General features: G+C 47.4%; 1 protein-coding gene across 2 annotated transcripts in view; it reads right to left on the bottom strand.

Annotated features, from left to right (window-relative positions):
- The window catches only part of LOC119954104 (rho GTPase-activating protein 32-like), a 726,718-nt gene extending 706,336 nt beyond the window's left edge, over positions 1 to 20,382 (bottom strand). For both annotated transcript variants that reach the window (XM_038778987.1, XM_038778995.1), the window contains exon 1: positions 20,258 to 20,382. The gene's annotated coding sequence lies outside the window, so the exon portion shown is untranslated. The remainder of the gene's footprint in view (positions 1 to 20,257) is intronic.
- Between the last annotated feature and the right edge of the window lie 3,652 nt (positions 20,383 to 24,034).

Genomic DNA, 24,034 nt, shown 5'->3' with positions numbered 1-24,034 from the left:
CGGCCACCAAAGACACACCCAGCCATCACGGCACCCACCCCTTTATTGGTCAAGATCAATACGAGTGATCAAGATATGGCCCAATTAATCGGGGCCAAGTTCAAGGCCCGCCCAAAAGCGCACAAAGCCCCTTTGGGTATAAGAAGCCCCCGAGAGAAAATCGCTCTCTTGGACTCAGGTCTCGAAGCAGAGAGACCCGTCCACCAGCTGCACCAGAAGCAAGTAAGTCCAAGGTCAACGCTCGCCATCAGACGGACGACCTTAGCTGTTCTCCTGTTACCTCTTCGAACCCAACAGCCTCAGACCCGAACAACGGCCATTGTTCCTCTGACTGAGTGGGCACCCGAAGTTAAGTATAGGCGTTAGCATTAGAGATAGTTTAGTTTGTGGTATTTGTGAATGAGTAGATATTATTGTGTGTGTAAATAAATAGTATTGACTTTGAAGTAACTAACTGGTGCATTGGTTCTTTGATCAGTATTCGGGTTTGAACCTTGTGGCGTTATCGAAAGATACCTAGCGACTCTAGAGGAAACATAATTAGGATCAAGGAAGGCGACCATATTGACCGCTGTATTTATAAACAGATAAATAAAGCAACAAACCTTTTGGATAACAATAATACGAATCACTTATTGTCACAAATAGTTTTCAATGAAGTTACTGTGAAAAGCTCGCTGCTTCCGATGCCTATTCGGGGAGGCCGGTACGGGAATTGAACCCGCGCTGCTTGCCTTGTTTTGCATTACAAGCCAGCTGATTAGCCCCTGGCAGGGTGTGATCAGCACCGAACATTGAGCGATACAAGATACTGTCCAGGCTCAACCTCATTGTTCAGTTTCCCACCATGCAGTCTCTGCAGTTATTGACAGTCCCAGCATGAGGAACCGAGCAAGTGGGAAAGAATCTCACCCTATTCCCCAGACATACAAGTGCAACATCAGTTATTGCTCATAATAACACTCTCGTCTGACTCAGAGGTTAAAGTAGGTTAAAGTTCCCACTCCAGGATTGACACTGAGGGTATGGTACACTGCTGGAGGTGCTGGATTTCGAGTGAGATAGTAAACCAAAGTCTTATCTGCCTCCTCAGGTTAAGATAACGATCCAATGGCATTATCTTTGAAAAGAGCTGGAGCCAATATTTATCCCTGAATCAACATCACAGAAACAGATCATTGTCACATTGCTAATTATGGGAGTTTACTGTGCTCGGATTGGCTACCCTGTTTCATACACGACAACTGCAATTTCACAAGTAGTAATTCATTGGCTGTGGAGCAATTTGAGATGTCCTTTGGTCAAGAAAAGAACTTTATAAATTGCAAGGCTGTTTTTTAATTCATAATCTTTCAAGACAATGCTATTCTGTACCCTCTCCAATCCTCTAAAAAGTCTCTTATCTCCTGTCAGTAGCCACGAGACCTCTCGAGACACTCCCGGATTTTCACATAACTCAGTCTGAACCTCTCGTCGCAGTAAACCCGTATTCCAACATTCCACAACGCACAGCCCTCCTCCAACTGCCGTTCACCATCTCACAATAACAAACCCACAGCTCCTTAACCCAGCAAGTACCTGCTGTACAACCCGTACAACAGTTAAACGTAATCTGTCTATGCATCTCAACTAAACCTAAATAAATGCTTTCTTAAAACTGGAAGATATGGGCATTTATTTTGTTTTAGTTGCGGTGCATAGACAGATTACATTTTAACTGTTGTAAGGCCCTGAGCTAACCTTCTGACCCCATATCCTCCACATTACCAAGTCTGACTACTTCCACATCCACAACATCACCCAATTTAACACCTGCCTCAGCTCATCTGCTGCTGAAACCCTTCGAGGTTCAACTAGTCCAATGCTCAGGGCAGCACGGTGAAGTGGATAGCACAGCTGCCTCACAGCGCTGGGAACTAGAACATACAGTGCAGAAGGAGGCCATTCGGCCCATCAAGTCTGCACTGACCCACTTAAGCCCTCACTTCCATCCTATCCCCATAACCCACCCAAATCTTTTTGGTCACGGAGGGCAATTTATCATGGCCAATCCACCTAACCTGCACGTCTTTGGACTGTGGGAGGAAACCGAAGCACCCGGAGGAAACCCACGCAGACACGGGGAGAACATGCAGACTCCGCACAGACAGTGACCCAGCGGGGAATCGAACCCGGGACCCTGGCGCTGTGAAGCCACGGTGCTATCCACTTATGCTACTGTGCTGCCCGATGGTTTCGGAGTCATCATTAGACTTCTAATTCCAGATATTTTATCAAGTTTTAAATTTCATCACCTGCTATGGGGGGGGGGGGGGGGGGGGGGGACACACGACTCGTACCCCGGTCCCCAGATCGTTATCCTGGATCTCTGGACTACTAGTCCAGCAACAACATCACTATCCCACCGCCTCCTATTCCGAGGTCCCAGGTTCAATCCCAACTCTGGGTTACTGTCCGTGTGGAACACATTCTCCTGTGTCTGCGTGGGTTTTGTCCCCACAACCCAAAAAGATGCGCAGGGTAGGTGGATTGGCCATGCTAAATTGCCCCTTAATTGGAAAAATTGAATTGGGAACTCTAAATTTATATTTAAAAAACTATTCCAATGCCCTCCTATGGGCCTCCCAACATCCAAAGTCTATAAACCTGAACTCTTCTAAAACTCTGCTAACCCTAGCCTAATTTACAGACCGCAAGTGCAGCAATGAGTCAATGAGGCTGTTTAGCACACTGGGCTAAATCGCTGGCTTTGAAAGCAGACCAAGCAGGCCAGCAGCACGGTTCAATTCCCGTAACAGCCTCCCCGAACAGGCGCCGGAATGTGGCGACTAGGGGCTTTTCACAGTAACTTCATTTGAAGCCTACTCGTGACAATAAGCGATTTTCATACTGAAATTTGCATCCTCGATTCCAAATACCTAATGGTTTCATCCCTCCTTATCTCTGTAAACTCTTTCAGCTGTACAACCCACTGACATCTGTGTTCATCCAGCTGAAACCCCAAATTTGTTCACTCCACTACTGGCGGTCAGACTTTTAGCTATCGGAGACCTAAGCTGTGGAGTTGCCTCGCTGAGCCTCTCTCTCCTCCCTAACTTAAACTCCATTATCCCGACAAGACTAACAACCAAACTCTGCAATCTTGGACTTGCCCCTCCCTGTGCAGCTGGATCCTTGACTTCCTCACCAACAGACCACAACCTGTCAGGATAGGCAACAGCACCTCCTCCACATTAGTCCTCAACACTAGGCCCCTCAAGGATGCGTGCTCAGTCCTCTACTGTACTCCCTATACACACATGACTGTGTGGCAAGATTTAACTCCAACTCAATCTGTAAGTTTGCGGATGATACGACTGTGGTGGGCTGTATCTCAAACAACGACGAATCAGACTACAGGAGGGAAATAAATATCTTGGTTGCATGGTGTACTGAAAACAACTTCTCTCTAAATGTCGGAAAGACCAAGGAACTAAACACCGACTTCAGGAAGCGTAGTATGACACACACACCCATCTGCATCAATGGCTCCGAACTGGAGATGGTCGATAACTTTAAGTTCCTGGGGGGTCACCATCATCAACAGTCTTTCCTGGTCCACTCAAGTTGATGCAAGTCAAGATAGCCCTACAACGTCTCTACTTCCTACGGAAGCTAAAGAAATTTGGCAAGGGGCATGGGAACCTGGATTGTAGTTTTGGGGTACGGGAGATTGAGAGTATAGAGGTCAGGAGCACATATTTGACTTCGCAGGAGGGTGCCAGTGTTCAGGTAGGTGGTTTGAAGTGTGTCTACTTCAATGCCAGGAGTATACGAAATAAGGTAGGGGAACTGGCAGCATGGGTTGGTACCTGGGACTTCGACGTTGTGGCCATTTCAGAGACATGGATAGAGCAGGGACAGGAATGGTTGTTGCAGGTTCCGGGGTTTAGGTGTTTTAGTAAGCTCAGAGAAGGGGGCAAAAGAGGGGGAGGTGTGGCGCTGCTAGTCAAAGACAGTATTACGGTGGCGGAAAGGATGCTAGATGGGGACTCTTCTTCTGAGGTAGTATGGGCTGAGGTTAGAAACAGGAAAGGAGAGGTCACCCTGTTGGGAGTTTTCTATAGGCCACCTAATAGTTCTAGGGATGTAGAGGAAAGGATGGCGAAGATGATTCTGGAAAAGAGCGAAAGTAACAGGGTAGTTGTTATGGGAGACTTTAACTTTCCAAATATTGACTGGAAAAGATATAGTTCGAGTACATTAGATGGGTCGTTCTTTGTACAATGTGTGCAGGAGGGTTTCCTGACACAATATGTTGACAGGCCAACAAGAGGTGAGGCCACATTGGATTTGGTTTTGGGTAATGAACCAGGCCAGGTGTTAGATCTGGAGGTAGGTGAGCACTTTGGAAACAGTGACCACAATTCGGTGACCTTTACGTTAGTGATGGAAAGGGATGAGTATACCACGCAGGGCAAGAGTTATAGCTGGGGGAAGGGCAATTATGATGCCATTAGACATGACTTAGGATGTGTTGGTTGGAGAAGTAGGCTGCAAGGGTTGGGCACACTGGATATGTGGAGCTTGTTCAAGGAACAGCTATTGCATGTTCTTGATAAGTACGTACCAGTCAGGCAGGGAGGAAGGGGTCGAGCGAGGGAACCGTGGTTTACCAAAGAAGTGGAATCTCTTGTTAAGAGGAAGAAGGAGGCCTATGTGAAGATGAGGCGTGAAGTTTCAGTTGGGGCGCTTGATAGTTACAAGGAAGCGAGGAAGGATCTAAAGAGAGAGCTGAGACGAGCAAGGAGGGGACATGAGAAGTCTTTGGCAGGTAGGATCAAGGAAAACCCAAAAGCTTTCTATAGGTATGTCAGGAATAAAAGAATGACTAGGGTAAGAGTAGGGCCAGTCAAGGACAGTGGTGGGAAGTTGTGTGTGGAGGCTGAGGAGATAAGCGAGATACTAAATGAATACTTTTTGGCAGTATTCACTCAAGAAAAAGATAATATTGTGGAGGAGAATGCTGAGACCCAGGCTATTAGAATAGATGGCATTGAGGTGCGTAGGGAAGAAGTGTTGGCAATTCTGGACAAGGTGAAAATAGATAAGTCCCCGGGGCCGGATGGGATTTATCCTAGGATTCTCTGGGAAGCCAGGGAAGAGATTGCTGAGCCTTTGGCTTTGATTTTTAGGTCATCATTGGCTACAGGAATAGTGCTAGAGGACTGGAGGATAGCAAATGTGGTCCCTTTGTTCAAGAAGGGGAGTAGAGATAACCCCGGTAACTATAGGCCGGTGAGCCTAACGTCTGTGATGGGTAAGGTCTTGGAGAGGATTATAAAAGATACGATTTATAATCATCTAGATAGGAATAATATGATTAGGGATAGTCAGCATGGTTTTGTGAAGGGTAGGTCATGCCTCACAAACCTTATCGAGTTCTTTGAGAAGGTGACTGAACAGGTAGACGAGGGTAGAGCAGTTGATGTGGTGTATATGGATTTCAGTAAAGCGTTTGATAAGGTTCCCCACGGTCGGCTATTGCAGAAAATACGGAGGCTGGGGATTGAGGGTGATTTAGAGATGTGGATCAGAAATTGGCTAGTTGAAAGAAGACAGAGAGTGGTAGTTGATGGGAAATGTTCAGAATGGAGTTCAGTTACGAGTGGCGTACCACAAGGATCTGTTCTGGGGCCGTTGCTGTTTGTCATTTTTATAAATGACCTAGAGGAGGGCGCAGAAGGATGGGTGAGTAAATTTGCAGACGACACTAAAGTCGGTGGAGTTGTAGACAATGCGGAAGGATGTTGCAGGTTACAGAGGGACATAGATAAGCTGCAGAGCTGGGCTGAGAGGTGGCAAATGGAGTTTAATGTGGAGAAGTGTGAGGTGATTCACTTTGGAAAGAATAACAGGAATGCGGAATATTTGGCTAATGGTAAAATTCTTGGTAGTGTGGATGAGCAGAGGGATCTCGGTGTCCATGTACATAGATCCCTGAAAGTTGCCACCCAGGTTGATAGGGTTGTGAAGAAGGCCTATGGTGTGTTGGCCTTTATTGGTAGAGGGATTGAGTTCCGGAGCCATGAGGTCATGTTGCAGTTGTACAAAACTCTAGTACGGCCGCATTTGGAGTATTGCGTACAGTTCTGGTCGCCTCATTATAGGAAGGACGTGGAAGCTTTGGAACGGGTGCAGAGGAGATTTACCAGGATGTTGCCTGGTATGGAGGGAAAATCTTATGAGGAAAGGCTGATGGACTTGAGGTTGTTTTCGTTAGAGAGAAGAAGGTTAAGAGGTGACTTAATAGAGGCATACAAAATGATCAGAGGGTTAGATAGGGTGGACAGCGAGAGCCTTCTCCCGCGGATGGAGGTGGCTAGCACGAGGGGACATAGCCTTAAATTGAGGGGTAATAGATATAGGACAGAGGTCAGAGGTGGGTTTTTTACGCAAAGAGTGGTGAGGCCGTGGAATGCCCTACCTGCAACAGTAGTGAACACGCCAACATTGAGGGCATTTAAAAATTTATTGGATAAGCATATGGATGATAAGGGCATAGTGTAGGTTAGATGGCCTTTAGATTTTTTCCATGTCGGTGCAACATCGAGGGCTGAAGGGCCTGTACTGCGCTGTATCGTTCTATGTTCTCTCAGTCTGCATCGACTCTCACAAACTTCGACAAACTGTGCCCGGTGTGGCAACCGCACAGCCCAAGATCCCAAGAAACTGCAGAGTGTGGTGAACTCAGCCCAACACATCACACAAGCTTGCCACCCTCCCATTGATTCTGTCTACATCTCCCACTACCTCAAGAATGCAGACATTATTGCCAGAAACTCTTCCCACCCAGGCTTTGCTCTCTTCCCGACCCTGCCATCAGACAGAAGGTACAGAAGTCTGAAGACCCACACATGCAGTCATAGGAAAAGCTTCTTCCGCACAGCTACTGGACTCAACAGCTCTCCCTTGGACAGATCTGTTCCCTGTGAGAACACTATCCACGACGCCCTATGCTGCTCTTGCTCATGTATTTGCTTTGTTTGGCCCTTGTTCCGTACTGTAACCAATCACTATTTGTCGATGTGCCATTTGTCAATGTACTCTGCCGATTATTTTTTGTCTACTATGTATGTACTGCGTACGTTCCCTCGGCCACTGAAAAATACTTTTCACTTTACTTCGGTACATGTGACAATCAATCAAATCTATGACCAAGTTTTTGTTGAACTGTCCTAATGTCTCCTTCCATGGCTGTTATTGCTTGTCTGATTACAAACTTGTGAAGTGCTTTGCAATGTTTTCCCATATTGGGGCAGCACGGTGGCACAGTGGTTAGCACTGCTGCCTGACAGTGCCAGGGACCCGGGCTCAATTCTGACCTTGGATGAGTGTCTGTGTGAAGCTTGCACATTCTCTCCATCTCTGCATGGGTTTCCTCCAGGTGCTCCAGTTTCCTCCCACAGTCCAAACATGTGCATGTTAGGTGGGGTTATGGGGATAGGGCAGGCCTGGCAGAGTGCTCTTTCAGAGGGCAGGTGTAGACTAAGTATTCTCAATCTGAAAAACACTGCCTGAGATAGTGGAAAATAATTCATATCACAACTCAGCCATACCCTCTGCCTCCATGTGTAAATTCCCTTTTTGGTTCTTAATCGCCCTTCTCCTCCTGTACCACCCTTTTACTTTATTTATATGTCTGTAAACAACTTCAGAATTCATAAGAACATAAGAACTAGGAGCAGGAGTATGCCATCTGGCCCCTCAAGCCTGCTCCGCCATTCAATGAGATCATGGCTGATCTTTTGTGGACTCAGCTCCACTTTCCAGCCCGAACACCATAACCCTTAATCCCTTTATTCTTCAAAAAACTATCTAGCTTTACCTTAAAAACATGTAATGAAGGAGCCTCAACTGCTTCACTCGGCAAGGAATTCCATAGATTCATAACCCTTTGGGTGAAGAAGTTCCTCCTAAACTCAGTCCTAAATCTACTTCCCCTTATTTTGAGGCTATGTCCCCTAGTTCTGCTTTCACCCGCCAGTGGAAACAACCTGCCAGCATCTATCCTATCTATTCCCTTCATAATTTTAAATGTTTCTATAAGATCCCCCCTCATCCTTCAAAATTCCAACGAGTACAGTCCCAGTCTACTCAACCTCTCCTCATAACCTTAGGCCGCACAGTTGCATGGTGGTTAGCATAAATGCTTCACAGCTCCAGGGTCCCAGGTTCGATTCCCGGCTGGGTCACTGTCTGTGCGGAGTCTGCACGTCCTCCCTGTGTGTGCGTGGGTTTCCTCCGGGTGCTCCGGTTTCCTCCCACAGTCCAAAGATGTGCGGGTTAGGTGGATTGGCCATGCTAAATTGCCCATAGTGTCCTAAAAAGTAAGGTTAAGGGAGGGGGGGGGGGGGGGTTGTTGGGTTACGGGTATAGGGTGGATATGTGGGTTTGAGTAGGGTGATCATGGCTCGGCACAACATCGAGGGCCGAAGGGCCTGTTCTGTGCTGTACTGTTCTATTCCTCTATAATCCAACCCCTTCAGCTCTGGGATTAACCTAGTGAATCTCCTCTGAACACCCTCCAGTGCCAGTATGTCCTTTCTCAAGTAAGGAGACCAAAACTGAACACAATACTCCAGGTGTGGCCTCACTAACACCTTATACAATTGCAACATAACCACCCTAGTCTTAAACTCCATCCCTCTAGCAATGAAGGACAAAATTCCATTTGCCTTCTTAATCACCTATTGCACCTGTAAACCAACTTTCTGTGACTCATGCACTAGCACATCCAGGTCTCTCTGCACAGCGGCATGCTTTAATATTTTATTATTTGGCTAAGGTAAATATTGGTCCTTTAGAGGATGAGAAGGGAGTTTTAATAATGGGAAATGAGGAAATGGCTGAGGAACTGAACAGGTTTTTTGGGTCGGTCTTCACAGTGGAAGACACAAATAACATGCCAGTGACTGATAGAAATGAGGCTATGACAGGTGAGGACCTTGAGACGATTGTTATCACTAAGGAGGGAGTGATGGGCAAGCTAATGGGGCTAAAGGTAGACAAGTCTCCTGGCCCTGATGGAATGCATCCCAGAGTGCTAAAAGAGATGGCTAGGGAAATTGCAGATGCACTGGTGATAATTTACCGAAATTCACTAGACTCTGGGGTGGTCCCGGTGGATTGGAAATTAGCAAACGTGACACCACTGTTTAAAAAAGGAGGTAGGCAGAAAGCAGGAAATTATAGGCCAGTGAGTTTAACTTCGGTAATAGGGAAGATGCTGGAATCTATCATCAAGGAAGAAATTGCGAGGCATCTGGATAGAAATTGTCCCATTGGGCAGACGCAGCATGGGTTCGTAAAAGGCAGGTCGTGCCTAACTAATTTAGTGGAATTTTTTGAGGACATTACCAGTGCAGTAGATAACGGGGAGCCGATGGATGTGGTATATCTGGATTTCCAGAAAGCCTTTGACAAGGTGCCACACAAAAGGTTGCTGCATAAGATAAAGATGCATGGCATTAAGGGTAAAGTAGTAGCATGGATAGAGGATTGGTTAATTAATAGAAAGCAAAGAGTTGGGATAAATGGGTGTTTCTCTGGTTGGCAATCAGTAGCTAGTGGTGTCCCTCAGGGATCCGTGTTGGGCCCACAATTGTTCACAATTTACATTGATGATTTGGAGTTGGGGACCAAGGGCAATGTGTCCAAGTTTGCAGATGACACTAAGATGAGTGGTAAAGCGAAAAGTGCAGAGGATACTGGAAGTCTGCAGAGGGATTTGGATAGGTTAAGTGAATGGGCTCGGGTCTGGCAGATGGAATACAATGTTGACAAATGTGAGGTTATCCATTTTGGTAGGAATAACAGCAAACGGGATTATTATTTAAACGATAAAATATTAAAGCATGCCGCTGTTCAGAGAGACTTGGGTGTGCTAGTGCATGAGTCACAGAAGGTTGGTTTACAAGTGCAACAGGTGATTAAGAAGGCAAATGGAATTTTGTCCTTCATTGCTAGAGGGATGGAGTTTAAGACTAGGGAGGTTATGTTGCAATTGTATAAGGTGTTAGTGCGGCCACACCTGGAGTATTGTGTTCAGTTTTGGTCTCCTTACTTGAGAAAGGACGTACTGGCGCTGGAGGGTGTGCAGAGGAGATTCACTAGGTTAATCCCAGAGCTGAAGGGGTTGGATTATGAGGAGAGGTTGAGTAGACTGGGACTGTACTCGTTGGAATTTAGAAGGATGAGGGGGGATCTTATAGAAACATTTAAAATTATGAAGGGAATAGATAGGATAGATGCGGGCAGGTTGTTTCCACTGGCGGGTGACAGCAGAACTTGGGGGCATAGCCTCAAAATAAGGGGAAGTAGATTTAGAACTGAGTTTAGGAGGAACTTCTTCACCCAAAGGGTTGTGAATCTATGGAATTCCTTGCCCAGTGAAGCAGTTGAGGCTCCTTCATTACATGTTTTTAAGGTAAAGATAGATAGTTTTTTGAAGAATAAAGGGATTAAGGGTTATGGTGTTCGGGCCGGAAAGTGGAGCTGAGTCCACAAAAGATCAGCCATGATCTCATTGAATGGCGGAGCAGGCTCGAGGGGCCAGATGGCCTACTCCTGTTCCTAGTTCTTATGTTCTTATGTTCTTATTTATCGTTTAAATAATAATCCCGTTTGCTGTTATTCCTACCAAAATGGATAACCTCACATTTGTCAACATTGTATTCCATCTGCCAGGCACTAGCCCATTCACTTAACCTATCCAAATCCCTCTGCAGACTTCCAGTATCCTGTGCATTTTTCACTTTACCACTCATCTTAGTGTCATCTGCAAACTTGGACACATTGCCCTTGGTCCCCAACTCCAAATCATCTATGTAAATTGTGAACAATTGTGGGCCCAACACGGATCCCTGAGGGACACCACTAGCTACTGATTGCCAACCAGAGAAACACCCATTTATCCCCACTCTTTGCTTTCTATTAATTAACCAATCCTCTATCCATGCTACAAATTTACCCTTAATGCCATGCATCTTTATCTTATGCAGCAACCTTTTGTGTCGCACCTTGTCAAAGGCTTTCTGGAAATCCAGATATACCACATCCATTGGCTCCCCGTTATCTACTGCACTGGTAATGTCCTCTAAAAATTCCACTAAATTAGTTAGGCATGACCTGCCCTTTATGAACCCATGCTGCGTCTGCCCAATGGGACAATTTCTATTCAGATGCCTCGCAATTTCTTCCTTGATGATAGATTCCAGCATCTTCCCTACTACCGAAGTTAAGCTCACTGGCCTATAATTTCCTGCTCTCTGCCTACCTCCTTTTTTAAACAGTGGTGTCACGTTTGCTAATTTCCAATCCACCAGGACCACCCCAGAGTCTAGCGAATTTTGGTAAATCATCATTAGTACATCTGCAATTTCCCTAGCCATTTCTTTTAGCACTCTGGGATGCATGCCATCAGGGCCAGGAGACTTGTCTATCTTTAGCCCCATTAGCTTGCCCATCACTACCTCCTTAGTGATAACAATCCTCTCAAGGTCCTCACCTGCCATAGCCTCATTTCTATGAGTCGCTGGCATTTTATTTGTGTCTTCCACTATGAAGACCGACCCAAAAAACCTGTTCCGTTCCTCAGCCATTTCCTCATCTCCCATTATTAAAACTCCCTTCTCATCCTCTAAAGGACCAATATTTACCTTAGCCACACTTTTTTGTTTTGTATACTTGTAGAAACTTTTACTGTCTGTTTTTATATTCTGAGCAAGTTTACTCTCATACTCTATCTTACTCTTCTTTATAGCTTTTTAGTAGCTTTCTGTTGCCCACTAAAGATTTCCCAGTCCTCTAGTCTCCCACCAATCTTTGCCACTTTATATGCTTTTTCCTTCAATTTGATACTCTCCCTTATTTCCTTAGATATCCACAGTCGATTTTCCCTCTGTCTATCGTCCTTCCTTTTTGTTGGTATAAACCTTTGCTGAGCACTGTGAAAAATCGCTTGGAAGGTTCTCCACTGTTCCTTAACTGTTCCACCATAAAGTCTTTGCTCCCAGTCTACCTTAGCTAGTTCTTCTCTCATCCCATTGTAATCTCCTTTGTTTAAACACAAAACACTAGTATTTGATTTTACTTTCTCACCCTCCATCTGTATTTTAAATTCCACCATATTGTGATCGCTCCTTCCGAGAGGATCCCTAACGATGAGATCATGAATCAATCCTGTCTCATTACACAGGACAAGATCTAGGACCGCTTGTTCCCTCGTAGGTTCCATTACATATTGTTCTAGAAAACTATCGCGGATACATTCTATAAACTCCTCCTCAAGGTTGCCTCCCCCATGATAACTGCTGTACCATTTCTACATGCATCAGTTATTTCTTTGTTTATTGCCTGCCCCACCATAACGTTACTATTTGGTGGCCGATAGACTACTCCTATCAGTGACTTTTTCGCCTTACTATTCCTGATTTCCACCCAAATGGATTCAACCTTATCCTCCATAGCACCGATGTCATCCCTTACTAATGCCCAGATGTCATCCTTAAATAACAGAGCAACACCTCCTCCCTTACCATCCACTCTGTCCTTCCGAATAGTTTGATACCCTTGGATATTTAACTCCCAGTCCTTTAACCATGTTTCAGTAATGGCCACTAAATCATAGTCATTCACGATGATTTGTGCCATCAACTCATTTACTTTATTCCGAATACTACGAGCATTCAGCTAAAGTACACTTATGTTGTTTTTTTTACCTCTGTTTTGAATCTTAACATCTCCAGTTTTATTCCTTTTAGTATTACTGGGCCTATTCACTGAGCTCCCCTCAGTCACTGTACCTTGTACTGTCGCACTTTTTGATTTTTGACTATGTCTTCTCTGCCTTGCACTTTTCCCCTTACTTCCTTTTGCTTCAGTCCCTGTTTTACTACCTTCCAACTTCCTGCATCGGTTCCCATCCCCCTGCCACGTTAGTTTAAACTCTCCCCAACAGCTCTAGAAAACACCCCCCCTAGGACATCGGTTCCAGTCCTGCCCAGGTGCAGACCGTCCGGTTTGTACTGGTCCCACCTCCCCCAGAACCGGTCCCAATGCCACAGGAATTTGAATCCCTCCCTCTTGCACCATCTCTCGAGCCACGCATTCATCCTATCTATCCTGACATTCCTACTCTGACTAGCTCGTGGCACTGGTAGCAATCCTGAGATTACTACCTTTGAGGTCCTACTTTTTAGTTTAACTCCTAACTCCCTGAATTCCGCTTGTAGGACCTCATCCCGTTTTTTACCTATATCGTTGGTGCCTATGTGCACCACGACAGCTGGCGTTAGCTGCCTATCTCTTTCATACTCCCATTTCCTTCTCTTATTTGCTTTCACCTTTATTCAACCTGGTTCTCAATTGTATTTTCTATCATAGAGTATTCTTTTTCTTCATTATCTTAATTTCCATCTCCTTTGTCATCCAGGGAGCTTTGGATGTGTATTTGTTAGCCCTAGCTTTACCTTTCAAGAGAATATACCTTGATTGTGGTTGAAGTACCTTTTCTTTGAAGGTAGTCCATTGCTCAGCTCCCGTTTTTCCTGCCAATCTTTAGATTCCAGTTTATTCAGTCCAGGTCCCTTCTTACCCATTGAAGTTGGTTTTCCCTGCAGTCAATTACCTGCACTCTGGATTGTTCTTTATCCTTTTTTACAGGCAGTCATTATTCACCTTGGTTACTGCATGTGGTAATGAATTCCACATCATAGCCACTCTCCAGATAAAGATGTTTCTCCTCAGACGTTCTGGCCTTTGCTTCCCTGGTAGCCTGGAGACGGATACTATTAGCATGGAGGGACTCAAAGCCCTCAAAGTCGGAGACCTGGCTATCGGACATGGCTAGCTTTCTCTGTTTGGAGAAAATTAAGTTCGCCTTGAGAGGGTCACTGTGAATAGGGAGAGAAGTGGGACGAATTTTAACATGAATGTGAGGTCATGCTATGTGGTCGAAAAAATGGAAAAGCAACTTATCTAAATGGGGAGAGACTTGGGGTGCTCTGATGCAGAGGGATCTGGGTGTCTTCACGCATGAGCCACAGAAAACGAACATGCTGGTGCAGTAAATAATAAGGAAAGCAAAAGGAATGTTGGCATTTGTAGCAAAAGGAATTGAGTATAAAGGTAAGGAAGTGTCGTTGCAACTATACAAGACATCGGTAAGACCGCACCTGGAGTATTGTGCACAGTTTGGTCCCTTTATTTGAGGAAAGATGTAGTGGCATCGGAGGCAGTTCAGAAGAGGTTCATTAGATTGATTCCAGAGATGAGGGGTTTGTCATGCTGGGAGAGATTGAACAGTTTAGGCCTATACGCGCGAGAGTTTAAAAGAATTAGGGGAGATCTAATTGAGGTATACAGGATGCTAAAAAAGTATGGATAAAGTGGATGTGGAGCTGATGCTTCCTTTTGTGGGGCATTCTAAAACAAGAGGACATAAGAGGTAGCAAAATTAAACCAGATTTGAAGAAAAACTACTTCTCCCAAAGGCTTGTGAATCTATGGAATTCGCTAGCGTAGTGTTTGGTGGATTGCAGGGACAGTGAGTAAATTTAAGAAGGAGTTAGACAGATTATTCAATTGGTAATGGGTTGAAGGGTTCTGGAGAGCGGGCAGGACGGTGGAGTTAAGGCCAGGATGGAATCAGCCATGATCACATTGAAGGTGTTAGGCTCGGGAGGCTAAATTGCCTCCTCCTGCTCCTAGGTCATGTGTTCTAGGGCGGAGATGTTCTGGCTGATTTTGCAATCCAGGTCTGTAACAGTGTCGATAGCAGATGAGGAACATAACAGCCATGATAGAATGGCGAAGCAGACTCGATGGGCCGAATGGCCTAATTCTGTTCCTATATCTTATGAACTTATGAATTGGATAATTCTTTCAAAGAGTGGGCACAGCTACAATGGGCTGCATGGTCTCTTTCTAAGTCATTAGTGAATGGGACCACAGTATATAAAAGCAAGTTGATGTTGACTAATCCACCACTAACTATACGGTATCTGTGTGTCAACACATCAGAAGGTACTTCTCGAGAGTTATCGTTTCACAGAAGCTGTGGTTGTTAAAGAGGGAAACAAAGTAAATTTGGTGCCAGCAATAATGTTTTATTCCTAACTCCCCAGCAGAGTAGGATCAGTAAACAGGAGTGGAAGTTACATTTCAATTCATAAAACATTTAGAAAGTCCCATAAGGAAATCAGCAATTCATGATCTTTGGTAAATCTTAACCTCAATCTTGAGCACTTCAATTACTGCATACTCTGAATGCAAGAATCAAGGATGAAAAGCCATTCAACTCATTTCTCTCGGCCAACTTTCCATTCCAGCAGTCAAATACATTGTGGGCACTCTTCTATCCAATTCACTTTTCATTATGCCGAGGATTTACATTCCATAATCAATGAATATTGCTTCATTTTCCCCTTCGCTATTATCGATCTTAAATATAGCAGGTGGTGATTGCCAGGTTGCCCAAATCCCAACGGGAAACTTGAACAAGCTATCACAACAAGTTGCAATTTATATATTATTTTAATTTATAAATTTAGACCCAATTCTTTTTTTTTTCCAATTAAGAGGCAATTTAGCATGGTCAATTCACCTAGCCTACACATCTTTTTTGGTTGTGGGGGTGAGACCCATGCAGAAACAGGAAGAATAGGTGTCCCAGGGCCAGGATCGAATCCGGGTCCTTAGCGCCGTAAACTGTAATTTATATTTATGAGAAAAAAATGTAATCCACTTTTGGAGATTGTAAATATTAAACTTAAACTGTTGTTTTAAAAAATTAAACACCAAAAGACTACATTTTCAGTTAAGTGATTTTATAGATCTTTTTAACTGATGATTTCAAAAAATCCCTAGAGCGCAGGAGGCAGCAATTTGGCTCAATGAGTCTGCACCAATCTTCCAAAAGAGCATCTCACCTAGATCCATGCAACCCCACCTAACCTTTTGGGCACTAATGGGCAATACAGCATGGCCAATCCACCGAACCTGCACATTTGTGGACACAGGTGAAACTGCTGCACCTGGAGGAAACCCATGCAGTCACAGAGAGAACGTCCAAACTCCACACAGACAGTCACCCAAGGTAGAAATTGAACCCGGGTCGCTGGCGCTGTGAGGCAGCAGTGCCACCGTGCCATGTCATTCTACAAACATTCCCCAAAAGATTTCTGATTAGTTAAACTCAAGAGCTAAAGGCCCCTTTCAGGTAACTGTCCTCAGATTTTCTCAATAAAAATTACAATATGACCACAAACAGCCACAGTTACTACAGGGAAGTATTTCACTGGCTTCTTTCAATCTCACTCGATAATGGAAAAACCAAACGTTGTATCAAACTTAACTTCCCTGCAGGTGGCTGCATGCTGCTTTCATCACAGGTCTGTCCATACTCCCTATACTACTTTCAATCTCTTTTTAAATAGAATAATAATAAGATTTATTGTCACAAGTAGGCTTACATTAACACTGCAACGAAGCGACTGTGAAAAGCCGCTAGTCACCTCATTCCGCCACCTGTTCGGTTACAAGGAGGGAGAATTCAAAATGTCCAAATTACAAGTCTTTAGGGACTTGTGGGAGGAAACTACTGTGCTACCCACGAAAGGGGAAAATATGTTTTCCCCCTTTCACCTTTAAATCTATTGTTTCTATATCCCTTTGGCAGTTCCCCTTCTCAGAATACATACCATGTTATTTTCATGGCTACAACTTGCAAGTAAAAATATACTAAATACTTTGCTTTATTCATTTACAATCTTTACAAATTGTACTTGTTATTTCCAATACAATAGTTAAACTTCAAGTCACCTCCCTTGTCCTCGGAATACAAATTTTCATTCATGCTGCTTACTGTTCCCATCTTAGCCTGGCTCATCTCCGCTTAAAAATATTTGCTTTCACACCTAACCCCTTTTTGATGTTTTTAACCTTGCAGTCTGTCTTCAATATAATTAAATTAGACACACATCCGTTGCACAGTTTACCACAGTGCTATTGGGAAAATAATGAAAAAATGATATATGCCATGATCAAAATCAGTGCACAACCTGAAGTCCAGGGGCCACATGCAGCCCATCTGGGTTGTGCGTGGCCCATGAGACATTTTGTTGACCGTTGTCCACACACAGGATTCCGCTAAATTGTATCTGCGTTATGTTTTTCCTCCAAGTGTGACTGAAGTGATTTGCCCATAACTCATTATGAAATATTCAGCATGTATTCAATCTTAATCCTGGGTCATGGTTAGTCAACAAGCAGATTTCAATCTTACAGCCCACTCACGTGGCCCACACGAGGTTGCCCATTACTGATCTAAATCCTTTTCCTATACACCGGTGCGCCTCTACCAAGCTCTGTTTTAGAATTTTAGAATTTAGAACAGTACAGCACAGAACAGGCCCTTCAGCCCTCGATGTTGTGCCGAGCAATGATCACCCTACTTAAACCCACATACCCGTAACCCAACAATCCCCCCATTAACCTTACACTACGGGCAATTTAGCATGGCCAATCCACCTAACCCGCACATCTTTGGATTGTGGGAGGAAACCGGAGCACCCGGAGGAAACCCACGCACACACAGGGAGGACGTGCAGACTCCACACAGACAGTGACCCAGCCGGGAATCGAACCTGGGACCCTGGAGCTGTGAAGCATTGATGCTAACCACCATGCTACCGTGAGGCCTAATTTTATTGCCAGAAGATGTACAAATGTTTTGGTATTAGTCATTAATGTAGGTTAGATACAGAAAATCAACACACTGGCATTGCAGTGAACACACATCACTCAGCCTGAACATGAAAACAAAGTTCATGCTCTACAACTATCTCACACCCAGAGAAGACTATGCAGCTACCACAACACACCCTGCTGACAACAAGTTCTCATTCGACAAATATATACTCACAACCTACTGTACACCTGGCTTTGTATATATTCAAAAAGCTTGCAGCCCTGAATCATACAAGAACCAGCTCATTCCTGGCTGACTCCCAGTGTCTCCTCACTGAAGCCAAGTGTGCCCCGACCCACCTCACACCCAGCAAGGCCCTTCAAACCCCTCCACCGACCTCACACACAGCGAGACCCATTCACCACCCCCCCCCCCCCCCCCTCACCTTGCACCCAGCGAGACCATTCATACCCCCTCACCTGGCACCCAGTGAGACCTTTCATACCCCCTCACATGGCACCTAGCGAGACCCTTCATACCTCCTCACCCGGCACCCAGTGAAACCACTCCCCTGACCCCAACAACTCTCCAAACTCCCCACACCTCGCACACTGCGAGTCCCTTCAAACTCCCTCACCTCGCACCCAGCAACACCCCCACATAACACCCAGTGAGACGCTCCAAAACCCCACCCAACACCCACTCCTCGCTCAGCAAGATCCTCCAATCCACCCCCTCATCCAGCAAAACGCAGCAAATACCCCCTCACCCAGCTAGATTCTCCAAACCCCCCACACCCAGCTAGATCCTACAAACCCCCCCTCACCCAGCTAGATCGTACAAACCCCCCCCTCACCCAGCTAGATCCTACAAACCCCCCTCACCCAGCTAGATCCTACAAACCCCCCTAACCCAGCTAGATCCTACAAACCCCCCCTCACCCAGCTAGATTCTCCAAGCCACACTCACCCAGCTAGATCCGACAAATCCCCCTCACCCAGCTAGATTCTCCAAACCACCCTCACCCAGCTAGATCCTACAAACCCCCCTCACCCAGCTAGATGCGACAAACCCCCCTCACCCAGCTAGATGCGACAAATCCCCCTCACTCAGCTAGATCTTACAAACCCCCCTCACCCAGCAAAACGCACCAAACCCCCCTCACCCAGCTAGATTCTACAAACCCCCCTCACCCAGCTAGATCTGACAAATCCCACTCACCCAGCTAGATCCTACAAACCCCCCTCACCCAGCTAGATTCTCCAAACCCCCCTCACCCAGCTAGATCCTACAAACCCCCCTCACCCAGCTAGATTCTCCAAACCCCCCTCACCCAGCTAGATCCTACAAACCCCCCTCACCCAGCTACATCCTCCAAACCCCCCTCATCCAGCTACATCCTCCAACCCCCCTCACCCAGCTACATCCTCCAAACCCCCCTCACCCAGCTACATCCTCCAAACCCTCCCCCCCCCCCCCCCCCTCACACAACTAGATCCTACAAACCCTCCTCACCCAGCAGGAACCTCCAAACCCCCTTCACCCAGCTAGAATCTCCAAAACCTCCTCATCTAGCTGGACCCTACAAACACCCCTCACCAAGCTGGACCCGCCAAACCCCCCTCACCCAGCTAGACCCTCCAAACACAGTGGGACCCTCCAAACCCTCCTCACCCAGCGGGACCCTCCTCACCCAGCGAGACCCTCCAACTTCCACTCACCCAGTGAGGCCCTCCAAACCTCCCCTCACTCAGTGAGAGGCTCCAAACCTCTCCTCATGCAGAGATGCTCCAAACCTCCCCTCACTCAGTGTGATCCTCCAAACCTCTCCTCATGCAGTGAGATCCCCCAAACCCATCCTCCAGCAAAACGCACCAAACCCCCCTCACCCAGCGAGACCCACCAAACCTCTCTCACCCAGTGAGACCCACCAAACCTCCCTCAACCAGCTAGACCCTCCAACCCCCTTCACCCAGCTAGACCCTCCAACACCCACTCACCCAGTGAGACCCTCCAACACCCACTCACCCAGTGAGACCCTCCCCTCACCCAGTGAGATCCTCCAAACCTCCCCTCACGCACTGAGACCCTCCAACCCCCTCCCCTAGCTGGACCTTCCATCCCTCCCCTCACCCACTGAGACCCTCCAAACCTCCCCTCACCCACTGAGACCCTCCAAACCTCCCCTCACCCACTGAGACCCTCCAAACCCCCTCCTCACCCAGTGAGGCCTCCCAACGCCCCCCGCCCCCGTGAGACTCTCCAAACCCCTCTTCCTAGTGAGATCCTTCAGCCTCCTCCCCCATCGACAACCCCCATTACCCATTGCTACTACCCTCCCTCTGATGCCATTTGGTTTCCCATTCTGGGTGAGGTCTCCGTCTGCTACAACCAGGGGACATCCCGTGTGTAACATCATGACTGAGTGGCCCGCAGATCCCCCCTTTCCCGACCATTCACAATGGGTCCCTGCCCAGGGGATTCTTTCCAGGCCTCTATTATCCTCAAAGCCACCCCGGGTCGTACCTGCCTTCACCGGCTCCCGCAGGTTAGCCGCAGAGTCGACCAGTTGCTGCCGGTTCCATCTCCCTCCCTCACTGAGGAAACCGCAAAGCTCAAACCGCCAACCGCTGGAGGGTCAGCACGCACAGCCCCGCCCATAGCGTCAGCACGCACAAACCCGCCCACTGCGTCACAATGCAAAGCCCCGCCCAGCAAGCACGTTCAGGTCCATTGCGTTTGCACTCTCAGCCCACCCCATTGTCTCAGTATGCATAGCCCCGCCTATCGCGTCAGTATGCATAGCCCCGCCCAGCACGTCATGCACTAGACCCCGCCTATCGCGTCATTATGTATAGCCCCGCCCATCGCGTCAGTCCGCATAGCCCCGCCCACTCCATTATCAGTATGCATAGCCCCGCCCAGCACGTCATGCACTAGACCCCGCCTATCGCGTCATTATGTATAGCCCCGCCCATCGCGTCAGTCCGCATAGCCCCGCCCACTCCATTATCAGCATGCATAGCCCCGCCTATCGCGTCAGTATGCATAGCCCCGCCCACTCCATTATCAGCATGCATAGCCCCGCCTATCGCGTCAGTATGCATAGCCCCGCCCAGCACGTCATGCACTAGCCCCCGCCTATCGCGTCATTATGTATAGCCCCGCCCATCGCGTCAGTCCGCATAGCCCCGGCCACTCCATTATCAGCATGCATAGCCCCGCCTATCGCGTCAGTATGCATAGCCCCGCCCACACGTCATGCACTAGCCCCCGCCTATCGCGTCATTATGTATAGCCCCGCCCATCGCGTCAGTCCGCATAGCCCCGCCCATCGCGTCGGTATGCATAGGCTGGCCCATGCGTCGCACGCACATCCCACCCAGAACGCTCAACCCGGCCCAATGCGTCAGCACGCATAGCTCCGCCCGCAAGCGCCGCCCGGCCCATGCGTCAGTAACAATAGAGCCGCAAAGCACGCAAAGCCCCGCCCAGCACGCACAGACCCGCCCAGCTCCCACAGCCTGGCCCATTGTGTCAGCACGCACATTCCGCCCACTCGCGCAGCCCGGCCCAAAACGCCAGCACGCATAGCTCTGCCCGCAAGTACAGCCCGGCCCATTGCGTCAGTCAGCACAGCCCCGCCAAGTATGCACAGCCCTTGTCTGCTGGTATGTTTTGTAGGGCCCAGTCAACTAAATAGAATAACAAATTAACAGGTAGAAAAATAAAAAGGGGTCGCTCCCAAAGAACAAACGGAGCACAACCCAAAAGGAATAAAATGGAAATGGAAATTTTAAAAACCATCAAAACCAAGATGTGAAAATCAGGTCCATAAAGCAGTCCAACCCCTGCGGTGCCCACCGAGCATGGAAGGCCTCAATGTGCACCTGGACACCACATGCTCCCTTTCCAGGGACACCAGGCTGCGGAATAGGGGCAAACAGCGACCTCTGGTATACTGAAAGGAAATTAGGCATTGTTTAATTTATCTAATTTAATGAGTCCTATTGCGGGCAAGTCAAAGCTCTTTATACAGTTTATATTATCTCAAATTTGGGCAGAATCTCAAAGACACCACATTGAGTCTAGGCCAGTGTGGCTGCTTCAGCTGGACAAGTCTCATTGGATCCCCAGGCCTGATGACAATGGATCCCGAGTTCCGATTCCAACAGATAGCCAGGCCCGATCCCAATGGATCCTCAGACCTGATCCCAATGGCTCCTCAGACCTGATCCCAATGGATCCTCAGGCCTGAGGAGCCTCAGGCCCAATGGATCCCCATGTCTGATCCCAATGGATCCCCAGGCCTGATCCCAATGAATCCCCCAGGCCTAATCCCCACACCTGATCACAATGGATCACCATGCCTGATCCCAGTGGGAATATCCAAGGTCATGGATATTGTGACCACCGCAAGGAAGCACGGGCTGCAGGGTTAAATAGTAGGTTTATTGCACTGTACAGCACAGCCCCAGCAGTTGTGGGCCCCGTATCTGAGGAAGGGTGTGCTGGTCTTGGAAAGGGTCCAGAGGAGGTTCACAAGAATGATCCCTGGAATGAAGGACTTGTCATATGAGGAGTCTGGGGCTGTACTTGACGGTATTTTGAAGGATATGGGGGGGGGGGGGGGGGAGTGGTTGCACAACGGTCCCACAGGCCTGCTGTCCGTGGCCTTGGATCTTCTGTAACCATCAGTTGCGTACACAAAGGCGGCGACGTGCCCGTAGATGATCTAAATTCTGCTGTAACTGGAGAGCCCAATAGGACCCCGGACCAGTCTGAAGAAGCACAGTCCCGGAGAGGCAATGGCCTCCAAGGGCAAAATTCCAAACAAAGACCTCATCTCCCAGTGCAAAAGGACAGGGAGGATGATGCAGACCCACGGCCGTATGCATGCTGATCCTGGGCACAGCACACCTTTGCCCTGCTATACGAGACTAACAACCCCAAAGGAGTGCGGAGCCGTTGGCCCATGTGTAGCTACACCGGAGCCACTGCTGTCACGTTTGCGATGTGGTCCTGTCCATAAACAGGAATCTTGCCAAACATGTGTCCAATGAACCTGTCGTCTGCATGCGGAGACCCTGCTTGAAGGTTTGGACGGTCCCTCTGCCAACCTGTTAGATGCTGGATGATATGGGGCCGTCCTCACATGCCAGATGCCGTTGTTCCTAAGAAATGTCAAAAGATCCGCACTCGTGAAGTCCATTATGAGGACCTCAGGAATGGCATGGAGACAGAGAGAGAGAAGCATCTATTCCACCATCGTGTTAGAGGTTATGATTGACATCCGATGGACCACTAACCATTTGGAATGGGCCAAATAGCATATTTGCTAATAGCATAATAGCATAAACCTTGAGCCCATGAAAGAGCCAACAAAGTCTGTGTGAATCTGGGCCCATTGGTGGCCTCAGTGGAGAAGTGCACTGAAGGGGAGTTACTGATGTTCCTGGCAGACTGGGTATTGCTGTGCTAACTTTTCGATATCGTCATCGTGTCCTGGCCACCATTCATAGCTCCTCGCCAGCATCTTCATCTTGGTCACCCCTGGGTTCCCATTGTGCAGGTCCCCTGGCACGAGATCAGTTCTGGTGTTTCTTCAGAAGGAGTTGCAGAGGGACCAGTACCACAACCAGGCTTGGGACAAACTTGCCATAGTAACTCACCAAGAGGAGAAATGAGCAGAGTCCGTCGTGTCCATCAGAGCGGGGACCAAATGTATGGCAGGCACCTTGTCTTCCATCGGGTGCAACCTGGCATGGTCCATGCGGTAGCCTAGGTAGATGACCTCTTTGGCATGGAATACACATTTTGCCTGCCACAGGCAGATGCCAAACTCTGAAAACCACTGGCGCACTGCCTCCACATTCCGCAAATGTTCCTGTTCTGTCGTGCCTGTGACCAGGACATCATCATGGCCCGTGGTAGGCCACGCAAAATGCTCTCCATTACGCATTGAAGTATCATGCAAGCCGACAAAACCCCAAAAGCCTACCGGGTTTATTCATACAGGCCACGCTGCATATTGATGGTGACATATTTTCACAAAGATTGATCCAGTGTCAGCTGCAGGTAGGCGTTGTTCATATTGAGCTTGGTAAATGTGCTTCTGCCAGTGAGTTTGGCATAAGATGCTCAATGTGGAGAATGGGGTATTGGTCCAACCTGAGGGCGGTATTAACCATCAGTTTATAGCCACCCTATGACACCCAAGGTGTTTGGCGTCTTAGCGGATGCATTTTCCCCAGTTTTTGAGTTCTAAGGCAAGCAATTCCCCCGTGTTAGTGGGGATGTTGC

The sequence above is a fragment of the Scyliorhinus canicula genome, chromosome 19 (assembly GCF_902713615.1).
Source record: "Scyliorhinus canicula chromosome 19, sScyCan1.1, whole genome shotgun sequence".
NCBI classification, from domain to species: domain Eukaryota; kingdom Metazoa; phylum Chordata; class Chondrichthyes; order Carcharhiniformes; family Scyliorhinidae; genus Scyliorhinus; species Scyliorhinus canicula.
The sequence above is the reverse complement of the archived record's forward strand: the minus strand, read 5'-3'. Positions and strand labels throughout refer to the sequence as shown.